Source organism: Ascaphus truei, unplaced genomic scaffold, assembly GCF_040206685.1.
Source record: "Ascaphus truei isolate aAscTru1 unplaced genomic scaffold, aAscTru1.hap1 HAP1_SCAFFOLD_390, whole genome shotgun sequence".
Taxonomy (NCBI): Eukaryota; Metazoa; Chordata; class Amphibia; order Anura; family Ascaphidae; genus Ascaphus; species Ascaphus truei.
Genome location: NW_027456720.1, coordinates 322,644 through 342,798, shown reverse-complemented (window position 1 = coordinate 342,798; position 20,155 = coordinate 322,644). Strand labels below are relative to the sequence as shown.

The 20,155-nt window shown below is 46.5% G+C and overlaps 1 protein-coding gene across 1 annotated transcript in view; it reads right to left on the bottom strand.

Moving 5' to 3' along the window:
* LOC142483907 (TRPM8 channel-associated factor homolog) overlaps positions 1 to 20,155 on the bottom strand; it is a 136,085-nt gene that overhangs the window by 22,708 nt on the left and 93,222 nt on the right. The gene's annotated exons all lie outside the window — the stretch shown is intronic.

Sequence of the window (20,155 nt, the reverse complement as noted above, 5' to 3'; positions counted from 1 at the left end):
GTGTGTGTGTCTCTGTGTGTGTGTCTCTGTGTGTGTGTGTGTGTGTGTGTGTGTGTGTGTGTCTCTGTGTCTGGGTGTGTGTGTCTCTGTATTTGTGTGTCTCTGTGTGTGTCTCTGTCTGTATGTGTGTCTTTGTATGTGTGTGTCTTTGTGTGTGTGTGTCTGTGTGTGTTTGTCTCTGTGTGTGTGTCTCTGTGTGTCTCTCAGTGTGTCTCTCTTTGTGTGTGTCTCTAAGTGTGTGTCTCTGTATTTGTGTCGGTCGGCTCTCGCTCAGTGCCGTGCGCCCCCTCTGTAGAACAGCCCTTAGGGCAGGCCTGCACAACTCCAGTCCTCGAGGGCTGCAAACAGGCCAGGTTTTCAGGATATCCCTACTTCAGCACAGCTGGCTCAATTAGTGGCTCAGTATGACTGTTTGCGGCCCTCGAGGACTGGAGTTGTGCAGGCCTGCCTTAGGGCCTCATTCTAGTAGCTCCGATAATCAACTTATCGTGGCTTTGGAGAAGCGATCGCAAAATTTTGCTAGGTAGCTATTCTGAAAGCCTCAGTTAGTTGGTTAGATCGCGCGGGGAAGGCCTTTTTTGGCCGATTTTTCACTCCTGGACAAGCACACCACGCGGGTGCAGCAAAATATCTGGACATCGCATTTTTTCTGATGTAACGCTATTCTAGTAGCACCGATGAAATAATTGGAGCTCTGGAAATGCGTTTTTATCAAAGATTCATCTCGCCAGCACAAGAGAGGCGAGATGGGATCTGCGAGCAGGACTTTGAAAAAAAATGCATTTTTTCCTGCATCAGATTAAAGCCAGGATAAAATAAGCTCCAGAGCTTATACACATATGTAGCCCCCTGTAAACAGCACAGGCTATACATATCTTCCTCCTACTGTGGTAAGTCCTGTTAAGTGCAGGCACCAGTAGTAATCATGGGTTTTTCCCCTTCAAGCCCTGCCCTGAGTGATAGATGCAGGCCCCTGACTCTGCTGCAGGAGTGAGACAGAGGGGAGGTCTTGCTGACATCATGAGAGGTGGGGCTGCCTCTATTAGCAGCCAGTTCCTGTAAGTGACAGTCTGTTCTGATACGGCTCTTGAGCTGTTCTGATACGGCTCTTGAGCTGTTCTGTCCTGGGAGTTGGAGGAGTAGACACAGCTCCGTCCTGGGAGCAAGCAAGAGAGAACTCTGGCCTATTACATTTGGAGAGCGAGCCGAGTTCAGGTGGACCAATGCCCCTCACCCGATGAGGGGGTGATGGGGAGAATCCATACCCCACCCAGAGGATACCCTCTGGGGTGGGCAGTGGGGTATTAAGGCCCCACCACAGTCCATCCTGTTGGAGTGCACACTTGGAGGGAAGGACAGGAGGAAAGGCCTGTACAGAGTGGAGGGTCGTGTGTGCTGTGGAGATTGCTGTTGTTGTTGCAGCTGCTTGCTGCTACTACTGTCGGGCGCGGCTCGGAGAAATAAAGAGAGACGTTACCTTTTACTAAAGACTGTTGTGTGATTCTGGAGCATCCACCCTGGGACCAGGGTTCACTCTTCTATACGGGTCCTACCCCATAGCCTGGGAAGGTATAGAGGATGGAGGCGCTGCACCACCACTAAGAGAATGGAGGCTTCTACCCCAGAAGCCTTGTCCTGTTATCCCCCACACCACCGCGGGAGACTCAGGCCCTCCTGTTCCACGCAGGTACGCACCACTAAGTACATGTAATCCGCCCTCACACACCCTAGATATGTCAGATGAGTCTAGGGGGGGGGGAATAAGGGTTACACATATATCAGCACCGGAGACCCCCGGCATCAATCCGATGCAATACTAATGCATTTCCAGGCAGATTCATTATCTTAGCGGCTAACCGCTAAGGCAATGAAGGTATTAACTACCAGTGCTAGGTTTATTGTGGGTAGCAGGGGTGTGTGAAGGGGGAATTTGGCCCATGGTGGGTGTTTAGGCCTTGCGGGGGGGGGGGGTGTTGAGGGAGGAATTAACCCCTTCATTACCTTAGTGGTTAATACTGCTAAGGTAATGAAGGGGTTAACCCTCCCGCTACCCACCCCGTAGGCATAAACACCCAACGTGGGCCAAATGCCACCTTCACCAACCCCCACAACCCACAATAAACATTCAAAAACACAACAGCTCTACTACCCACCTCCTCTACCCCCAAAAACCCAGGGGTTAACTAGTCCCGCTACCCCCCATGGTAAGCCTAATCACCCACCACTATAAAGTAAATAAAAGTTCTACTTACCCCTGCCAGGGTGAAGGTGTGTATTTTATTGTATTCTAGTATTGTGGTATAATATAATTTGTATACGTTTGCAGTTTTGGTGTTAGAATAATTGTATTGATGTGTAGTCGAGGCTTTTTATTATTATTTATTATTTTATTGTTGTGGTGTGTAGGTGCTTGTGTAATGGGGGTCACACCTTTTGGCCAAGAATACTGTTTTGCAACAGGATTATATTCTCACACTAAATAAAAAGCATCCTATTACAAAGTTGTATCTGTAGAAAAAGGCCGTACATCCTTATCATAGGATATCATAAGTACATTTATAATAATAATAATGATGATGAGTTCGAGAGTAATACAGAGGCAGCGGCCGTTATCCAATCGTTTATTGGGGTAAAACACGCCGCGTGGTCGTCTGAGAAGGTCCGCTGCAGACTAAATGACCCATCGGATTAACACAGCAGGGTCCCAGGGGTCTACTTGTCTGTAAGAGCCGCACAGGAAGAGATAGGCTGAATAAGTCACTCTACCTGCGCGCCTCAACAGGCGACTGCGTGGATTTCAGGTCTGGGGACCCCCTACTTTCGAAGAAAATCCCACGGTCATGTGACCCACAGGATTTTTACATGGCGGGGATACCGTCACCTCATAACGGGGTCTGTATCTCGGGAAGTAGGAGGGCCCCGAGGCTGAAAACAACTTTGTTCAGCTCTGGAGACCCCTTGCCCCAGCACACTAGTATCAAACACCACCCCCCCACCAAATCAAAAATCATTACCTTAGGGCAGTGATTCCCAACCAGGGTTTTGCAGAACCCTGGGGTTCCGTGGAGCAGTCCCAGGGGTTCCGCCTAGCCGCCTGCACTCACTGCGACGCACAATGGCTTTCCTGGATTTCCCCTCTGGCTCTCCCCCTTCATTCCTTCTCCCTCCTCCTCCTCCCTCCTCCTCCGTAGGAGCACGCTCTAGCAGTCCGGCAATTCCGGTTTCTGCACAAGAGCTTTGCAGTCCTCACCACCTCAAGCCTCCCGCTGCCGCCTCAAGCCTCCCGCTGCCGCCTCAAGCCTCCCGCTGCCGCCTCAAGCCTCCCGCTGCCGCCTCAAGCCTCCCGCTGCCGCCTCAAGCCTCCCGCTGCCGCCTCAAGCCTCCCGCTGCCGCCTCAAGCCTCCCGCTGCCGCCTCAAGCCTCCCGCTGCCGCCTCAAGCCTCCCGCTGCCGCCTCAAGCCTCCCGCTGCCGCCTCAAGCCTCCCGCTGCCGCCTCAAGCCTCCCGCTGCCGCCTCAAGCCTCCCGCTGCTGCCTCAAGCCTCCCGCTGCCGCCTCAAGCCTCCCGCTGCCGCCTCAAGCCTCCCGCTGCTGCCTCAAGCCTCCCGCTGCCGCCTCAAGCCTCCCGCTGCCGCCTCAAGCCTCCTGCTGCCACCTCAAGCCTCCCGCTGCCGCCTTCTGCCCGCCTGAAGTAGGCATATGGGATGGATGGGATGGGGGAGGGGGAGATCGGCGGCTTGTGAGCTGGGGAGGGGGTGTGGGGAGATCCACGGCGGTAGTGGCTTGTGAGCTTGGGCGAGGGGGGAGGGGGAGATCTATGGTGGCTTGTGAGCTGGGGTGAAGGGGAGATCCACAGCGGCTTGTGAGCTGGGGTGGGGGGAGATTCGCAGCGGCAGCTTGTGATCTGGGGCGGTGGGGAGATCCGCGGTGGTGGCTTGTGAGCTGGGGTGGGGGGGAGATTCGTGGTGGCGGGAGCGGCGGCTTGTGAGCTGGGGTGGGGGGGGTGGTGATGTGAGATGCAGAAGGGGGGGGATTATGTGAGATGCAGGGGGGAGGATGTGAGATGCAGGGGGGAGGATGTGAGATGCAGGGGGGAGGATGTGAGATGCAGGGGGGAGGATATGAGATGCAGGGGGGAGGATGTGAGATGCAGGGGGGAGGATGTGAGATGCAGGGGGGAGGATGTGAGATGCAGGGGGGAGGATATGAGATGCAGGGGGGAGGATGTGAGATGCGGGGGGGATGATGTGAGATGCAGAGGAGGGACGATGTGAGATGCAGGGGGAGGGTGATGTGAGTTGCATGGTGTGGGTATATGGGGATGAAGAGGGGTGCTGGGGAGTGATATATGAGAATGATGAGGGTGCTGGGGAGAGATATATTATGATGATGATGAGGGGTGCTTGGGGAGATATGATGATGATGATGATGATGATGATGATGATGATGATGATGATGATGATGATGAAGATGATAAGGGGTTCTGGGGTAGATATATGAGGATGATGAGGAGTGCTGGGGGGATATATACGACGATGAAGGGTGCTGGGGGAGATATGAGGATGATGATGTTGAGGGGTGATGGGGGGAGACATATGAGGATGATGACGTGTCATCCAGATAGGGGTTCCTCAAAATTGTATTAAATACTTCAAGGGTTCCTCCAAACAAAAAAGGTTGGGAATCACTGCCTTAGCGGATAGCTTCTAAGGTAATGAAGCTGCTTACATTTTATTTTTATTCATAGTGTGCGTGAGCAGGGGGTCTCCTTAAAAGTAATAGCTATGATTTATTGTATACAACAATACAGTACTCAGTAATACAAGAATAACAATAGTAAAGAAATCCATAATAAAGCAGAGCACAATTCTTAGTTATATGCTTGCATATACACACCACCAAGTAGAGTACCAATTTAAGTCTTGCTAATGTCTCTCTGTCTGCTCTGTTCTCTGTTCTACCTGTCAGTTCTCTACACTAACTTATATGTCATCTGTATACGTCACAGTTCTGTTGTCAAGCAAAATAGGCTAATTCCTAACATACAGAATTATCTTTCTTTCTTCTGTATGTAGCCCTCTTACCCCAACCCTAAGGGGGCTATGCACTAAGCAGTGATAAGTCGTTTTAACAGCGCAAAGTGCTTTTAGAACGAGAAATTCCGCCGAGCGCTATGCACTAAGCCGCGCAAACAGGCACTTTGCGCTCTAAAATGGGCTTTTCTTGAAATTTTTTCAAAGTCCAAATTTGCTAGTACAATCAGCTGTTTGCGCTGAATCCTGCCCTTCTGCGGGATTCAGTAAGCAACGCAAACTGATCGTACGTGAAAATTGCGCTGAATAAAGCTCACCAGCTAAAGGCAGGTGATAAAAAAAGCTGTACTTAGAAAAAATTCTTTGTTTACCTTTTTGCAGGCGCAAAACCCATACAACAGGCTGGCGGGTGTCCCCGGCTGACCCCCGAGGGAGGCCGGGGGTCGCGCGGGTGTCCCTGGCTGACCCTGCGGCCGTCCCGGGGTCCCCGCGGGAGTCCCGGGTACCCGCAGGCCTGCGGTACCAATGTTGTGCCAACAAAAATACTAAACAATATTTCTAACTAAATACACCCCCCTAACACATACAGTACAATAATGTGCAAAATAACTATTATCCAGATATGGATAATAGATTATTTGCCCATTATTAAACACTGCATTAGCATACCTAAATAAAGTCAATAAAAACAGTAGCCAGCTAATCCAATGAATGCAAGCAGTAACAACATCAACAATGAATTAATTAAACCATTAACCAATGAAACCAATTAATTCCTAAACCAACTCAAAATGAATAGTAACAATAACCAATCAAACCAATTAATTACAACAACATTAATGAATGTACACTGGCGACACACTTTATCGCAGTGCGGCCAGATCCGCAAGCCGGGAGATTTCCCGGCTTGCTAGTGGCCGCCCCTCGGCGTGCCGCGCGTCATAGACGCGCGGTCACGCGTCTTCGGGAGCCTGCGCCCCCTGCACGCGCGTCCAGGGCTCCCCGAGGGAGCCCTGGTGTCCCGCGATCTGCGGGACGGCGGCAGGGGGTTCCGGGGGACCCGGCGGACCCGGCAGCGGGAGGGAGAGCGCCCCGATCGGAGGGCGCTCTTCCGCTGCTTCGGCGCGCGCCCGTCACACTCGGGCGCGCGCCAGGCTACTGCTGCGGCACAGAACGGGCAAATGCTCGAATAAACTGTGCCGCAGCAGTAAACATTAAAAGACAAATAAATACATTCAAACAATCTGTGAAAGAACCATAAAACGCATTAGCTAACATAATACATTAACTACAAACATTTTATTACCATTAAGCAGAAAAAAAACAAAAAATGACATCCACATAAGAAACTGACATTAAAAAAACCAACAGCAATACCAAGCCAGAAATGCCCCCCAAATATTGTCATAATAATGTATTAATCTGTACCTTAAGTGGTAAAGATTAATATATTATCAGTCAATGTGCCTCCCCCAAAAAATCAACAATCACATCCAATGTAGAAACCTGTAAAAAGAGACATTTACAAACATTCTATATATTACTTACCATTAGAAGCGGTGGCCCTCCGACTCCCGGGGTACAGGAAGCTCACGTACCTTGAAGGCCTCCAACAGCATCCGATGCCATCCGCCATGAAGATCCGGATCAGGTACCCCAATCTTCTTTTTTCTTTCTTTAATCACCTTCTTCTATCTTCATCTGTCACCATTTCTTGATCTTCTTTATCTTCTTTCTTCATCTGTCAATCCAAAATACCCCATGTTAAATCCCAGCCGATGCTGTCTTGTCGGCTTCTTGGGCTCAAATCAGGCGTCACGGCCTTAAATAGGGCTTGTGATGTCACATTTAGCCTCAAAATGGTTAACAGTCACCTGATTGGCTGTTCAAACCTTGTTCCGACTTTAATTTTTTTTTGACATGACGTCACTTAAAGGGAAGGATGCCAGCCAATCAGAATGGCTGTGCTTCATTTGCCTTTAAGATGACTTCACAAAGCCAGCGTCACATGGTATTTTAGCCAATCAGATCGTGGGAACCAATTCCACAATCTGATTGGTTGAAATACCATGTGACGCCGCCAATCTTGGATTTCGTTTTTTATCGGACGTGCTAATTTTTTTCAGGCCAGCGCGAAAGCTCGGAGCTTAGTGCATAGTTCTCTAAGTGAGATTGAGGTGGGTAGGTGTATCTGACTACTTATCAGTGTGGTGCTGTACCTGTTTGGCAACCAGGAGGGCTGAGCTTCCGCCACGGGGAATCTGGGGTGAATTACTCTTACTACTACTATATGGTGCAGCGCCTCCACCTGTGATGGCTCCCAGTAGAGCGGGAGTTGTTCCTCGCAGGACACATACAAATGAACACATACACTGGATGTCAAATAGCAAAGGGCTTTACTGAACATAACATATCTCTTAACGCTCTAATGTTCTGACTTATAACTCTATGATAATATCTTATCACTCCACCCACTGAAGACACAACTAGCCACACACCTCGCAGGGCCTTGTACCCCACACCTTATTCCCTGAGTCCCAAGTGTCCCAAGAGTTATGCAACCTTAGGCGTGATCAGTGCCTGTGTGGTACCGGTAATGGTGGTGCACTTGGTGACTGTACCTGCCGAGTGTGTCCACACTCGGTATGATGAATCTTCACAAAGGATCCGCTGATCCTGCGATTAAATCTGCCTCTGCTGGGGTGATGTCCCGTGAGACGCTCCCACCGTGAAGACTGTCTCTTTCCTGAAGAGGTCTGTTCCCAGACCCAACTTGCAAGGCCACGTGCACACAGCTGTGTCCCTGACTATCTTATAACACAAAGAACAGGCCAAGCTATTAACAGACAGATTCCTAGAAAGAGGACATCCAAAGGGTAGTTTGATTAAAGCTTACAACCGGGCACTACATACACCGAGAACGCAGCTTCTAGCCACAACTAACCGAAGCAATCTAGGGGAGGGATACAAACCTATACGATTCATTGGAACTTTTAGTGACCAATGGGGTTCGATCTACCGTATCCTAAACAAACACTGGCACATCCTCCTAGATGACGATGACTTAAAGGGGGCGTTATCAACAAACCCCAAACTCACCAGTAGGAGGAGTCGAAATTTAAAAGACATCTTAGTGAGAAGTCATTTCCAGACAAAACAGAGGGGAACCTGGCTAGACCAAAAACCGAAAGGATCATACGCCTGCGGGAGGTGCAAAGCATGCAAATTTGTGCCTAAAACTACCGAGTTTTCAGATTCTAGTAAAAAACGTGTATTCAAGATCAAAGAATACATTAATTGCACTACAGAGGGGGTTATCTACCTAATCATCTGTTCCTGTGGTAAACTGTATGTAGGTAAAACCTTCAGACATTTCAAAACCAGAATACTTGAACATCTGGGATCCATAAGAAATGCAAAAGACACCCCACTTGCACGACACGTGACGATTGAACATGATGGGAACAGTGACAAACTAGTGTTCATTGGTATCGAACACATCCCTTGGGGTCAAGGTAAGGGTGACTGGAATAAGGTCCTCTTGCAGACAGAATGCAAGTGGATCTACACACTAAAAACACTGAGCCCTGTAGGCCTGAATGAGGGTTACATATATACCTCTTTCATATAAAGCATCATGCTAGCCCTGTGACGGGGAGACCATATTGTATGTGAGGTTCAACTGGGATATAGCTTAATGTTCGGTCCGTATTGACCTTTTGGGCGGACAATATTCTGGCTATTAACAATCCTACACCCACATATACTTATAAGTATATTTGTTATGAACATCTGCATCACATTTCTTTGGGGGGTTTATGGTATATAGCTTAAACTAGATGTTCGTTTTGACCCTCGGGGCGGACAACATAGGTCAGGACACTCCTACACTATTATAATAGATACATCCATGAAGATATTTACACTGTATGTATTCACCTATGTGGAGTTATTGGTCTGAGTAATGCTATGTAGAAGAGGTATATATGGGACCTAATTCATTACAGGATTACCATTTATACAAACCATTAAGTGGTTCATATTCCAATACATTGCACTGATATATATCTGTTGTTGGAGCAGAAATACACTATTGCTTGGATCCTACTGAGAAATAGTATCAGCCTCTCCTCATGCATCAGCACAGTTTTACATAGCGTAGAATCAACACGATTGACTGAAACTACACAAAGGCTCCATGGTATACAATGTAGGTGAGCATATGCATCTTGCTCCAATAAGGCGCTATATATCTTAAATAAACCTACCTAAATGTATTTGCATGCACTATGTCTACATGCATATTTACCAGCAACAATATATACTGTGTGAGTATATTACAAAGTATACGCATGATTACTATCAATTCCGACAAATAACTTGCCTGTATGGATAGGTAAATTATTGCAATGGACATATATAGGTCTCCTGGTATTTAAGACCATATACGCACAGGATTTGGGCTTTGAAACTACAAATGTGTATCCAGATCACAGCAATACGAGCTGAATTACCCTTTACACATGTAGTTTTTCTGCTAACATGCAAGCCATAAGTCTGGGCAGTAATCACGCGAAATCATTACATACAACTTGCCAAAATACACATAAACAGACTGATCCAGTGATAGATAGGCAGGTGAACTGGAATTAACACACTTAGTTCTTATCCCACTCAGTATTTTCTGTAATTAGACACTTTACACTTTTTTGTGGTTCAGAAAAGTTGTCTATAGCTTTAAAAGGGAGGTATAGACACCCCCCATCGTTCGGGAGCAGCATACATAAAAGGATAGCGCTGCTCTGTACTGGCACCTCCCACCTTGAGAAAGCGCAGGTCCCCCTACACGCGAAACGTACGTCGGCATGACGTCATCGCGTTGACGTCGTGGAGGAGGCAGTAATCGGGTGAGATCAGTCCTTGCATTAGGCAGTTGCGGGGAATATATTTTCACATGTTATATCTATTGATCTGTACCAGTATTAACGTGTGGGTGCCCCGTGTTACATTAGAGCAGAGGGCTACCTGAATATTGCTAAGCATTGACTATACACGTATACATTAGCCACTACATGTGTTGATACCCCGCTGTGTGAGCTACCAGGTGTGTGCAGCTTATATCTCTGTTTGGAAGTCTGTGAGCAGCATGGTGTCAGAGATATTTTGTGTGTACTCTCCTAAATAATTTGAGGGACACCTGAGTGTTTGGTTACTATTAGAAGTCCACGCGACTAATACTGTGGTATAAACCTCACACTATAGCTACCATTGTGAGTAGAGATTAACTCCACAGCACTCATTCATCTGACTTATATTAACCATCTGTGTGCTGTATATACTCACAATTACTTAGATGGTAACTTATCCTGATCGCCACACCTGCGACTGTGCCCGTTACATTCACATTTTAATTGGTTTTGAGTTAGTTTAGAGCGAGCGCTTCATGTTGTTTGTCTGGTTATATATTAATAAAACATTTGTTATTTTTGCCATTTGGCGTTTTAGTGGTAATTGTCCTCTCACAATATTGGGAGCAATTACTTACCTGTACCGAATGGTTGACTGAACCACATGTAAATATTTGGTATTTAAACCGTGTAATTCAATCCTAGCCTTGTGTGCAGCCAATGAGGATCTTTGAGGAGGATTCTATGCCTCCTTTGTATGTCTTTATCTTATAACACACCTGACTGCTGAGGGGATCCGTTCCCTATCTAGGGCATGTCCCTGTAGCAGCTCCAACCTTTCAATGACTCAGGGCCTAACTGGGCCTGGGGTATAGGGCCTAATGTACGGGCTACTTGCCTCCCTACACGCAGAGCTCCTTCTCCTTCTCTTATGTGACAGGTCCCTATCCTAGGGCCTGTCCCTGTGACCACCCACCCTCAGTAGTGGGAAGGCAGGGCCTCAACTCTAGCCTGGGGATTCCTGGCCTAGGGTTTTTGTGTTTTTTAATGTTTATTGGGGACAAAGGGGGTGGATGAAGGGGGTAGTTGCACCAAGGGTGGTGATTAGGCCTACGGAGGGGGGGGGGGGGGTAGTGGGACTGGTTAACCCCTTCATTACCATATTTCCACCGCATGGTAGTAGTGAATGGGGTTAATTCCTCCTGCACCCTTCACGGCCTAACCGCCCACCCTGGGGCTACTACCTCCTTCATCCACCCCCTCTGCCCCCAATAAACAGGCTTTTGAAGCTTAATCTCTTAATTGCCTTAGTGGCTGACCCTGCGGCCGTCCTGGGGTCCCCGCGGGAGTCCCGGGTACCCGCAGGCCTGCGGTACCAATGTTGTGCCAACAAAAATACTAAACAATATTTCTAACTAAATACACCCCCCTATCACATACAGTACAATAATGTGCAAAATAACTATTATCCAGATATGGATAATAGATTATTTGCCCATTATTAAACACTGCATTAGCATACCTAAATAAAGTCAATAAAAACAGTAGCCAGCTAATCCAATGAATGCAAGCAGTAACAACATCAACAATGAATTAATTAAACCATTAACCAATGAAACCAATTAATTCCTAAACCAACTCAAAATGAATAGTAACAATAACCAATCAAACCAATTAATTACAACAACATTAATGAATGTAAACATTAAAAGACAAATAAATACATTCAAACAATCTCTGAAAGAACCATAAAACGCATTAGCTAACATAATACATTAACTACAAACATTTTATTACCATTAAGCAGAAAAAAAACAAAAAATGACATCCACATAAGAAACTGACATTAAAAAAACCAACAGCAATACCAAGCCAGAAATGCCCCCCAAATATTGTAATAATAATGTATTAATCTGTACCCTAAAGTGGTACAGATTAATATATTATCAGTCAATGTGCCTCCCCCAAAAAATCAACAATCACATCCAATGAATAAACCTGTAAAAAAAGACATTTGCAAACATTCTATATATTACTTACCATTAGAAGCGGTGGCCCTCCGACTCCCGGGGTACAGGAAGCTCACGTACCTTGAAGGCCTCCAACAGCATCCGATGCCATCCGCCATGAAGATCCGGATCAGGTACCCCAATCTTCTTTTTTCTTTCTTTAATCACCTTCTTCTATCTTCATCTGTCACCATTTCTTGTTCTTCTTTATCTTCTTTCTTCATCTGTCAATCCAAAATACCCCATGTTAAATCCCAGCCGATGCTGTCTTGTCGGCTTCTTGGGCTCAAATCAGGCGTCACGGCCTTAAATAGGGCTTGTGATGTCACATTTAGCCTCAAAATGGTTAACAGTCACCTGATTGGCTGTTCAAACCATGTTCCGACTTTAATTTTTTTTTGACATGACGTCACTTAAAGGGAAGGATGCCAGCCAATCAGAATGGCTGTGCTTCATTTGCCTTTAAGATGACTTCACAAAGCCAGCGTCACATGGTATTTCAGCCAATCAGATCGTGGGAACCAATTCCACAATCTGATTGGTTGAAATACCATGTGACGCCGCCAATCTTGGATTTCGTTTTTTATCGGACGTGCTAATTTTTTTCAGACCAGCGCGAAAGCTCGGAGCTTAGTGCATAGTTCTCTAAGTGAGATTGAGGTGGGTAGGTGTATCTGACTACTTATCAGTGTGGTGCTGTACCTGTTTGGCAACCAGGAGGGCTGAGCTTCCGCCACGGGGAATCTGGGGTGAATTACTCTTACTACTACTATATGGTGCAGCGCCTCCACCTGTGATGGCTCCCAGCAGAGCGGGAGTTGTTTCTCGCAGGACACATACAAATGAACACATACACTGGATGTCAAATAGCAAAGGGCTTTACTGAACATAACATATCTCTTAACGCTCTAATGTTCTGACTTATAACTCTATGATAATATCTTATCACTCCACCCACTGAAGACACAACTAGCCACACACCTCGCAGGGCCTTGTACCCCACACCTTATTCCCTGAGTCCCAAGTGTCCCAAGAGTTATGCAACCTTAGGCGTGATCAGTGCCTGTGTGGTACCGGTAATGGTGGTGCACTTGGTGACTGTACCTGCCGAGTGTGTCCACACTCGGTATGATGAATCTTCACAAAGGATCCGCTGATCCTGCGATTAAATCTGCCTCTGCTGGGGTGATGTCCCGTGAGACGCTCCCACCGTGAAGACTGTCTCTTTCCTGAAGAGGTCTGTTCCCAGACCCAACTTGCAAGGCCACGTGCACACAGCTGTGTCCCTGACTATCTTATAACACAAAGAACAGGCCAAGCTATTAACAGACAGATTCCTAGAAAGAGGACATCCAAAGGGTAGTTTGATTAAAGCTTACAACCGGGCACTACATACACCGAGAACGCAGCTTCTAGCCACTACTAACCGAAGCAATCTAGGGGAGGGATACAAACCTATACGATTCATTGGAACTTTTAGTGACCAATGGGGTTCGATCTACCGTATCCTAAACAAACACTGGCACATCCTCCTAGATGACGATGACTTAAAGGGGGCGTTATCAACAAACCCCAAACTCACCAGTAGGAGGAGTCGAAATTTAAAAGACATCTTAGTGAGAAGTCATTTCCAGACAAAACAGAGGGGAACCTGGCTAGACCAAAAACCGAAAGGATCATACGCCTGCGGGAGGTGCAAAGCATGCAAATTTGTGCCTAAAACTACCGAGTTTTCAGATTCTAGTAAAAAACGTGTATTCAAGATCAAAGAATACATTAATTGCACTACAGAGGGGGTTATCTACCTAATCATCTGTTCCTGTGGTAAACTGTATGTAGGTAAAACCTTCAGACATTTCAAAACCAGAATACTTGAACATCTGGGATCCATAAGAAATGCAAAAGACACCCCACTTGCACGACACGTGACGATTGAACATGATGGGAACAGTGACAAACTAGTGTTCATTGGTATCGAACACATCCCTTGGGGTCAAGGTAAGGGTGACTGGAATAAGGTCCTCTTGCAGACAGAATGCAAGTGGATCTACACACTAAAAACACTGAGCCCTGTAGGCCTGAATGAGGGTTACATATATACCTCTTTCATATAAAGCATCATGCTAGCCCTGTGACGGGGAGACCATATTGTATGTGAGGTTCAACTGGGATATAGCTTAATGTTCGGTCCGTATTGACCTTTTGGGCGGACAATATTCTGGCTATTAACAATCCTACACCCACATATACTTATAAGTATATTTGTTATGAACATCTGCATCACATTTCTTTGGGGGGTTTATGGTATATAGCTTAAACTAGATGTTCGTTTTGACCCTCGGGGCGGACAACATAGGTCAGGACACTCCTACACTATTATAATAGATACATCCATGAAGATATTTACACTGTATGTATTCACCTATGTGGAGTTATTGGTCTGAGTAATGCTATGTAGAAGAGGTATATATGGGACCTAATTCATTACAGGATTACCATTTATACAAACCATTAAGTGGTTCATATTCCAATACATTGCACTGATATATATCTGTTGTTGGAGCAGAAATACACTATTGCTTGGATCCTACTGAGAAATAGTATCAGCCTCTCCTCATGCATCAGCACAGTTTTACATAGCGTAGAATCAACACGATTGACTGAAACTACACAAAGGCTCCATGGTATACAATGTAGGTGAGCATATGCATCTTGCTCCAATAAGGCGCTATATATCTTAAATAAACCTACCTAAATGTATTTGCATGCACTATGTCTACATGCATATTTACCAGCAACAATATATACTGTGTGAGTATATTACAAAGTATATGCATGATTACTATCAATTCCGACAAATAACTTGCCTGTATGGATAGGTAAATTATTGCAATGGACATATATAGGTCTCCTGGTATTTAAGACCATATACGCACAGGATTTGGGCTTTGAAACTACAAATGTGTATCCAGATCACAGCAATACGAGCTGAATTACCCTTTACACATGTAGTTTTTCTGCTAACATGCAAGCCATAAGTCTGGGCAGTAATCACGCGAAATCATTACATACAACTTGCCAAAATACACATAAACAGACTGATCCAGTGATAGATAGGCAGGTGAACTGGAATTAACACACTTAGTTCTTATCCCACTCAGTATTTTCCGTAATTAGACACTTTACACTTTTTTGTGGTTCAGAAAAGTTGTCTATAGCTTTAAAAGGGAGGTATAGACACCCCCCATCGTTCGGGAGCAGCATACATAAAAGGATAGCGCTGCTCTGTACTGGCACCTCCCACCTTGAGAAAGCGCAGGTCCCCCTACACGCGAAACGTACGTCGGCATGACGTCATCGCGTTGACGTCGTGGAGGAGGCAGTAATCGGGTGAGATCAGTCCTTGCATTAGGCAGTTGCGGGGAATATATTTTCACATGTTATATCTATTGATCTGTACCAGTATTAACGTGTGGGTGCCCCGTGTTACATTAGAGCAGAGGGCTACCTGAATATTGCTAAGCATTGACTATACACGTATACATTAGCCACTACATGTGTTGATACCCCGCTGTGTGAGCTACCAGGTGTGTGCAGCTTATATCTCTGTTTGGAAGTCTGTGAGCAGCATGGTGTCAGAGATATTTTGTGTGTACTCTCCTAAATAATTTGAGGGACACCTGAGTGTTTGGTTACTATTAGAAGTCCACGCGACTAATACTGTGGTATAAACCTCACACTATAGCTACCATTGTGAGTAGAGATTAACTCCACAGCACTCATTCATCTGACTTATATTAACCATCTGTGTGCTGTATATACTCACAATTACTTAGATGGTAACTTATCCTGATCGCCACACCTGCGACTGTGCCCGTTACATTCACATTTTAAATTGGTTTTGAGTTAGTTTAGAGCGAGCGCTTCATGTTGTTTGTCTGGTTATATATTAATAAAATATTTGTTATTTTTGCCATTTGGCGTTTTAGTGGTAATTGTCCTCTCACAATATTGGGAGCAATTACTTACCTGTACCGAATGGTTGACTGAACCACATGTAAATATTTGGTATTTAAACCGTGTAATTCAATCCTAGCCTTGTGTGCAGCCAATGAGGATCTTTGAGGAGGATTCTATGCCTCCTTTGTATGTCTTTATCTTATAACACACCTGACTGCTGAGGGGATCCGTTCCCTATCAAGGGCATGTCCCTGTAGCAGCTCCAACCTTTCAATGACTCAGGGCCTAACTGGGCCTGGGGTATAGGGCCTAATGTACGGGCTACTTGCCTCCCTACACGCAGAGCTCCTTCTCCTTCTCTTATGTGACAGGTCCCTATCCTAGGGCCTGTCCCTGTGACCACCCACCCTCAGTAGTGGGAAGGCAGGGCCTCAACTCTAGCCTGGGGATTCCTGGCCTAGGGTTTTTGTGTTTTTTAATGTTTATTGGGGACAAAGGGGGTGGATGAAGGGGGTAGTTGCACCAAGGGTGGTGATTAGGCCTACGGAGGGGGGGGGCGGGGTAGTGGGACTGGTTAACCCCTTCATTACCATATTTCCACCGCATGGTAGTAGTGAATGGGGTTAATTCCTCCTGCACCCTTCACTGCCTAACCGCCCACCCTGGGGCTACTACCTCCTTCATCCACCCCCTCTGCCCCCAATAAACAGGCTTTTGAAGCTTAATCTCTTAATTGCCTTAGTGGCTAGACGTTAAGGTAATTAAGCTGTTTTAATTAAAATGTTAATACGAGTGTACGTGAGCAGGGGGTCTCCGTAGCAGAACCTCATTGGTTTTAGGTCCAGGGACCCTCTACTTCCCGAGATACAGGCCCTGTTATGGGGTGCCTGTATCCACATGCAATGTTTTAATGCCCCCCGTCATGTGACCGGGGTATTTAAATGCATAGGAGATACGGCACCCCATATCTGGCAATAATAATGGTAAATGCTGCACACCAACAATAAAAAATCCAAAAAAGGTGATACAATTAGCGGTGCTCCTACGAATGGATGAAAGCCTGCAGCACACCCAGGAACGTAAGAAAGAAGAAATCGCAGAGCACTGACGGATTTGTTAACTCTAATTTATTGAAGCGATCTTCTCAAGTGATATAAAGTGGTATATTGACAATGTCCTGTGTTATCCATTTTTTATCCCCGCCAGATCACTTTATATCACTTGAGAAAGATCGCATTGTCGAAACTTTGTGTTTCTGGCTTCAATAAATTTGAGTTTAACACATCCGTCAGTGCTCTGCGATTTCTTCTTTGTTACGTTCCTGTATCTGGGCAAAGCAGGGGTCCCCGGAACAAAAACCAATGAGGTTCTTCTCCGGAGACCCCTTGCTCTCGTACACTAGAATTAACATTTTTATTACAACACTGCGATCGCTGGCGAGATATGCGCAGGTAGAGGCGTCTCTCTCTGTGCAGCTCTGCAGTCAGATCGCACAGGGAGACCTGTGAGTGCGCCTGAGATGAGTATTTGTGCGGTCCCGAGCGGTTTAGGCATTTTACTGATGCTCGGTTTGAGTTGGGTTCAGATTCTTTCTGAATACCGAGATAACACAAATTTCAAACCGTTCGGCGGGAATATGCCAAACCATTCGGCAGGAATATGCCAAACCGTTCGGCGGGAATATGACAAACCGTTCGGCGGGAACATGACAAACCGTTCGGCGGGAACATGACAAACCGTTCGGCAGGAACATGACAAACCGTTCGGCAGGAACATGACAAACCGTTCGGCAGGAACATGACAAACCGTTCGGCGGGAATATGCCAAACCGTTCGGCGGGAACATGACAAACCGTTCGGCGGGAACATGCCAAACCGTTCGGCAGGAACATGACAAACCGTTCGGCGGAAACATGACAAACCGTTCGGTGGGAATATGCCAAACCGTTCGGCGGGAATATGCCAAACCGTTCGGCGGGAACATGACAAACCGTTCGGCGGGAATATGCCAAACCGTTCGGCGGGAACATGACAAACCGTTCGGCGGGAACATGACAAACCGTTCGGCAGGAATATGACAAACCATTCGGCGGGAACATGACAAACCGTTCGGCAGGAATATGACAAACCATTCGGCAGGAATATGACAAACCGTTCGGCAGGAACATGACAAACCGTTCGGCGGGAACATGACAAACCGTTCGGCAGGAATATGACAAACCATTCGGCGGGAACATGACAAACCGTTCGGCAGGAATATGACAAACCATTCGGCGGGAACATGACAAACCGTTCGGCGGGAACATGACAAATCGTTCGGCCGGAACATGACAAACCGTTCGGCGGGAACATGACAAACCATTCGGCGGGAACATGACAAACCATTCGGCCGGAACATGACAAACCATTCGGCCGGAACATGACAAACCGTTCGGCCGGAACATGACAAACCGTTCGGCAGGAATATGACAAACCGTTCGGCCGGAACATGACAAACCATTCGGTGGGAACATGACAAACCGTTCGGCGGGAACATGCCAAACCGTTCGGCCGGAACATGACAAACCGTTCGGCGGGAACATGACAAACCGTTCGGCGGGAACATGACAAACCGTTCGGCGGGAACATGCCAAACCGTTCGGCCGGAACATGACAAACCGTTCGGCGGGAACATGACAAACCGTTCGGCGGGAACATGACAAACCGTTGGGCAGGAATACTGCACCGACACACTTTATTCGAGCAAATACCCAGTATGTACCTGGCAGATACCTGGAATGCGCCGCTCCTCACCTCTGACAAGCCCCGTTGCGTTTGCCTTCCCAGCCTGGGTTCATGCCTGGCTGATGGGCGGCTGATCTGTTAAATGATAATGATTAGGATTTAATAGGCTGCAATGCTTCGCGTGTCTACCAGATGGCATAAATTCATGAATTGTAATGCAGTATATATATATATACTGTGCAGTATTGCAGCCAGCGGGAATAAAATGTTTCAATCCCTGCCTGGAAAATACCTCAATGCACTCGGGCAGAAAACAGTCACAAACCTCAATACACCCGGGTATACCCGAATTCGTGGGACTAGCCGAGCTCGAATAAAGTGTGTCGCCAGTGTATGCCAAACCGTTCGGCGGGAACATGACAAACCGTTCGGCGGGAACATGACAAACCGTTCATCAAAATCATCGGAGCTACTAGATGTGACGGGGAAGGAAGGGGTTAAACTTATTTGCTATGCATTACTGTGTTTGCCCTGTTCCAGCCATTTTTTATCCCCCATTTGCAGGCCATTCCCTACTTGCAAGGGTAAAAGACAAGATGCATTGCTTGCCATACCCTCTAACCGATACATGATGGCAGATCTTAAATGTAAGGCAGGAGGTATTTTTTGTAAGTCCAAGCAGGAATTACTTGGACATCCAGCTGTGATATGGGTGAATGAGCTGGGGCTATTTTTATGACCAAGCCTCAAAGGGCTCTCAATGGGCTGTAGTTATTTTTATGACCAAGCCTCAAAGGGCGTTCAATGGGCTGATGTTATTTTTATGACAGAGTCTCAAAAGGCTCTCATAGATTTAGAGTCCCCCTGTCTAAAAGAGTGTCAGTTATGAAAAGACCCAGAGACCCATAATGTATACAATACTGGCATACTGATGCACAGCAGATGTCAGGCTAGTGACATTTATTGGACAAAAATCAGACGGAGCGGCACCAAGTTATGGGTGTAGCCCAGGTATGCTAAGTGGCATGGGCGTCAACCTGACCCATGCGCCCTGCCCACCGGACAGCCCTTTTGACCGGTCTTATGATCTGTGGGTAACTTGGCTATTCGTGTTTTTTTTTGTTCCCACGAGGGGATTGGATCCACATGTTAAAGATAGCTTTGGGCAGCCTATAACTGTGGCTCCCCAGGTATCCCCAGTGTGATTCCTGAATTTTAATCCATGATGTAAAGATGCAAGACTTTGTTCCAGCCCAGCAGCAACCAGTCCAAGAGTGAAGGGGTTAATAACAACATAACCACAAGACTTTTAAAACCAAGGCTGCATTTCTTGCGCTTGCAAGCAAAGGACAATTTCTTTCGTTCCAAGGACAATTTATTTCGTTCCCTTATCCCAGTGAGTGTTGTTTTAAGTGTATTCTGCAGATGTCGTGTCTTTGTCTATTAAGGAAATAAATCACAATTTATTTTGCAACTTGTTCTGTTCAATCAAGTACCCAGAAATATAAATGTGTTGATAAAAGTT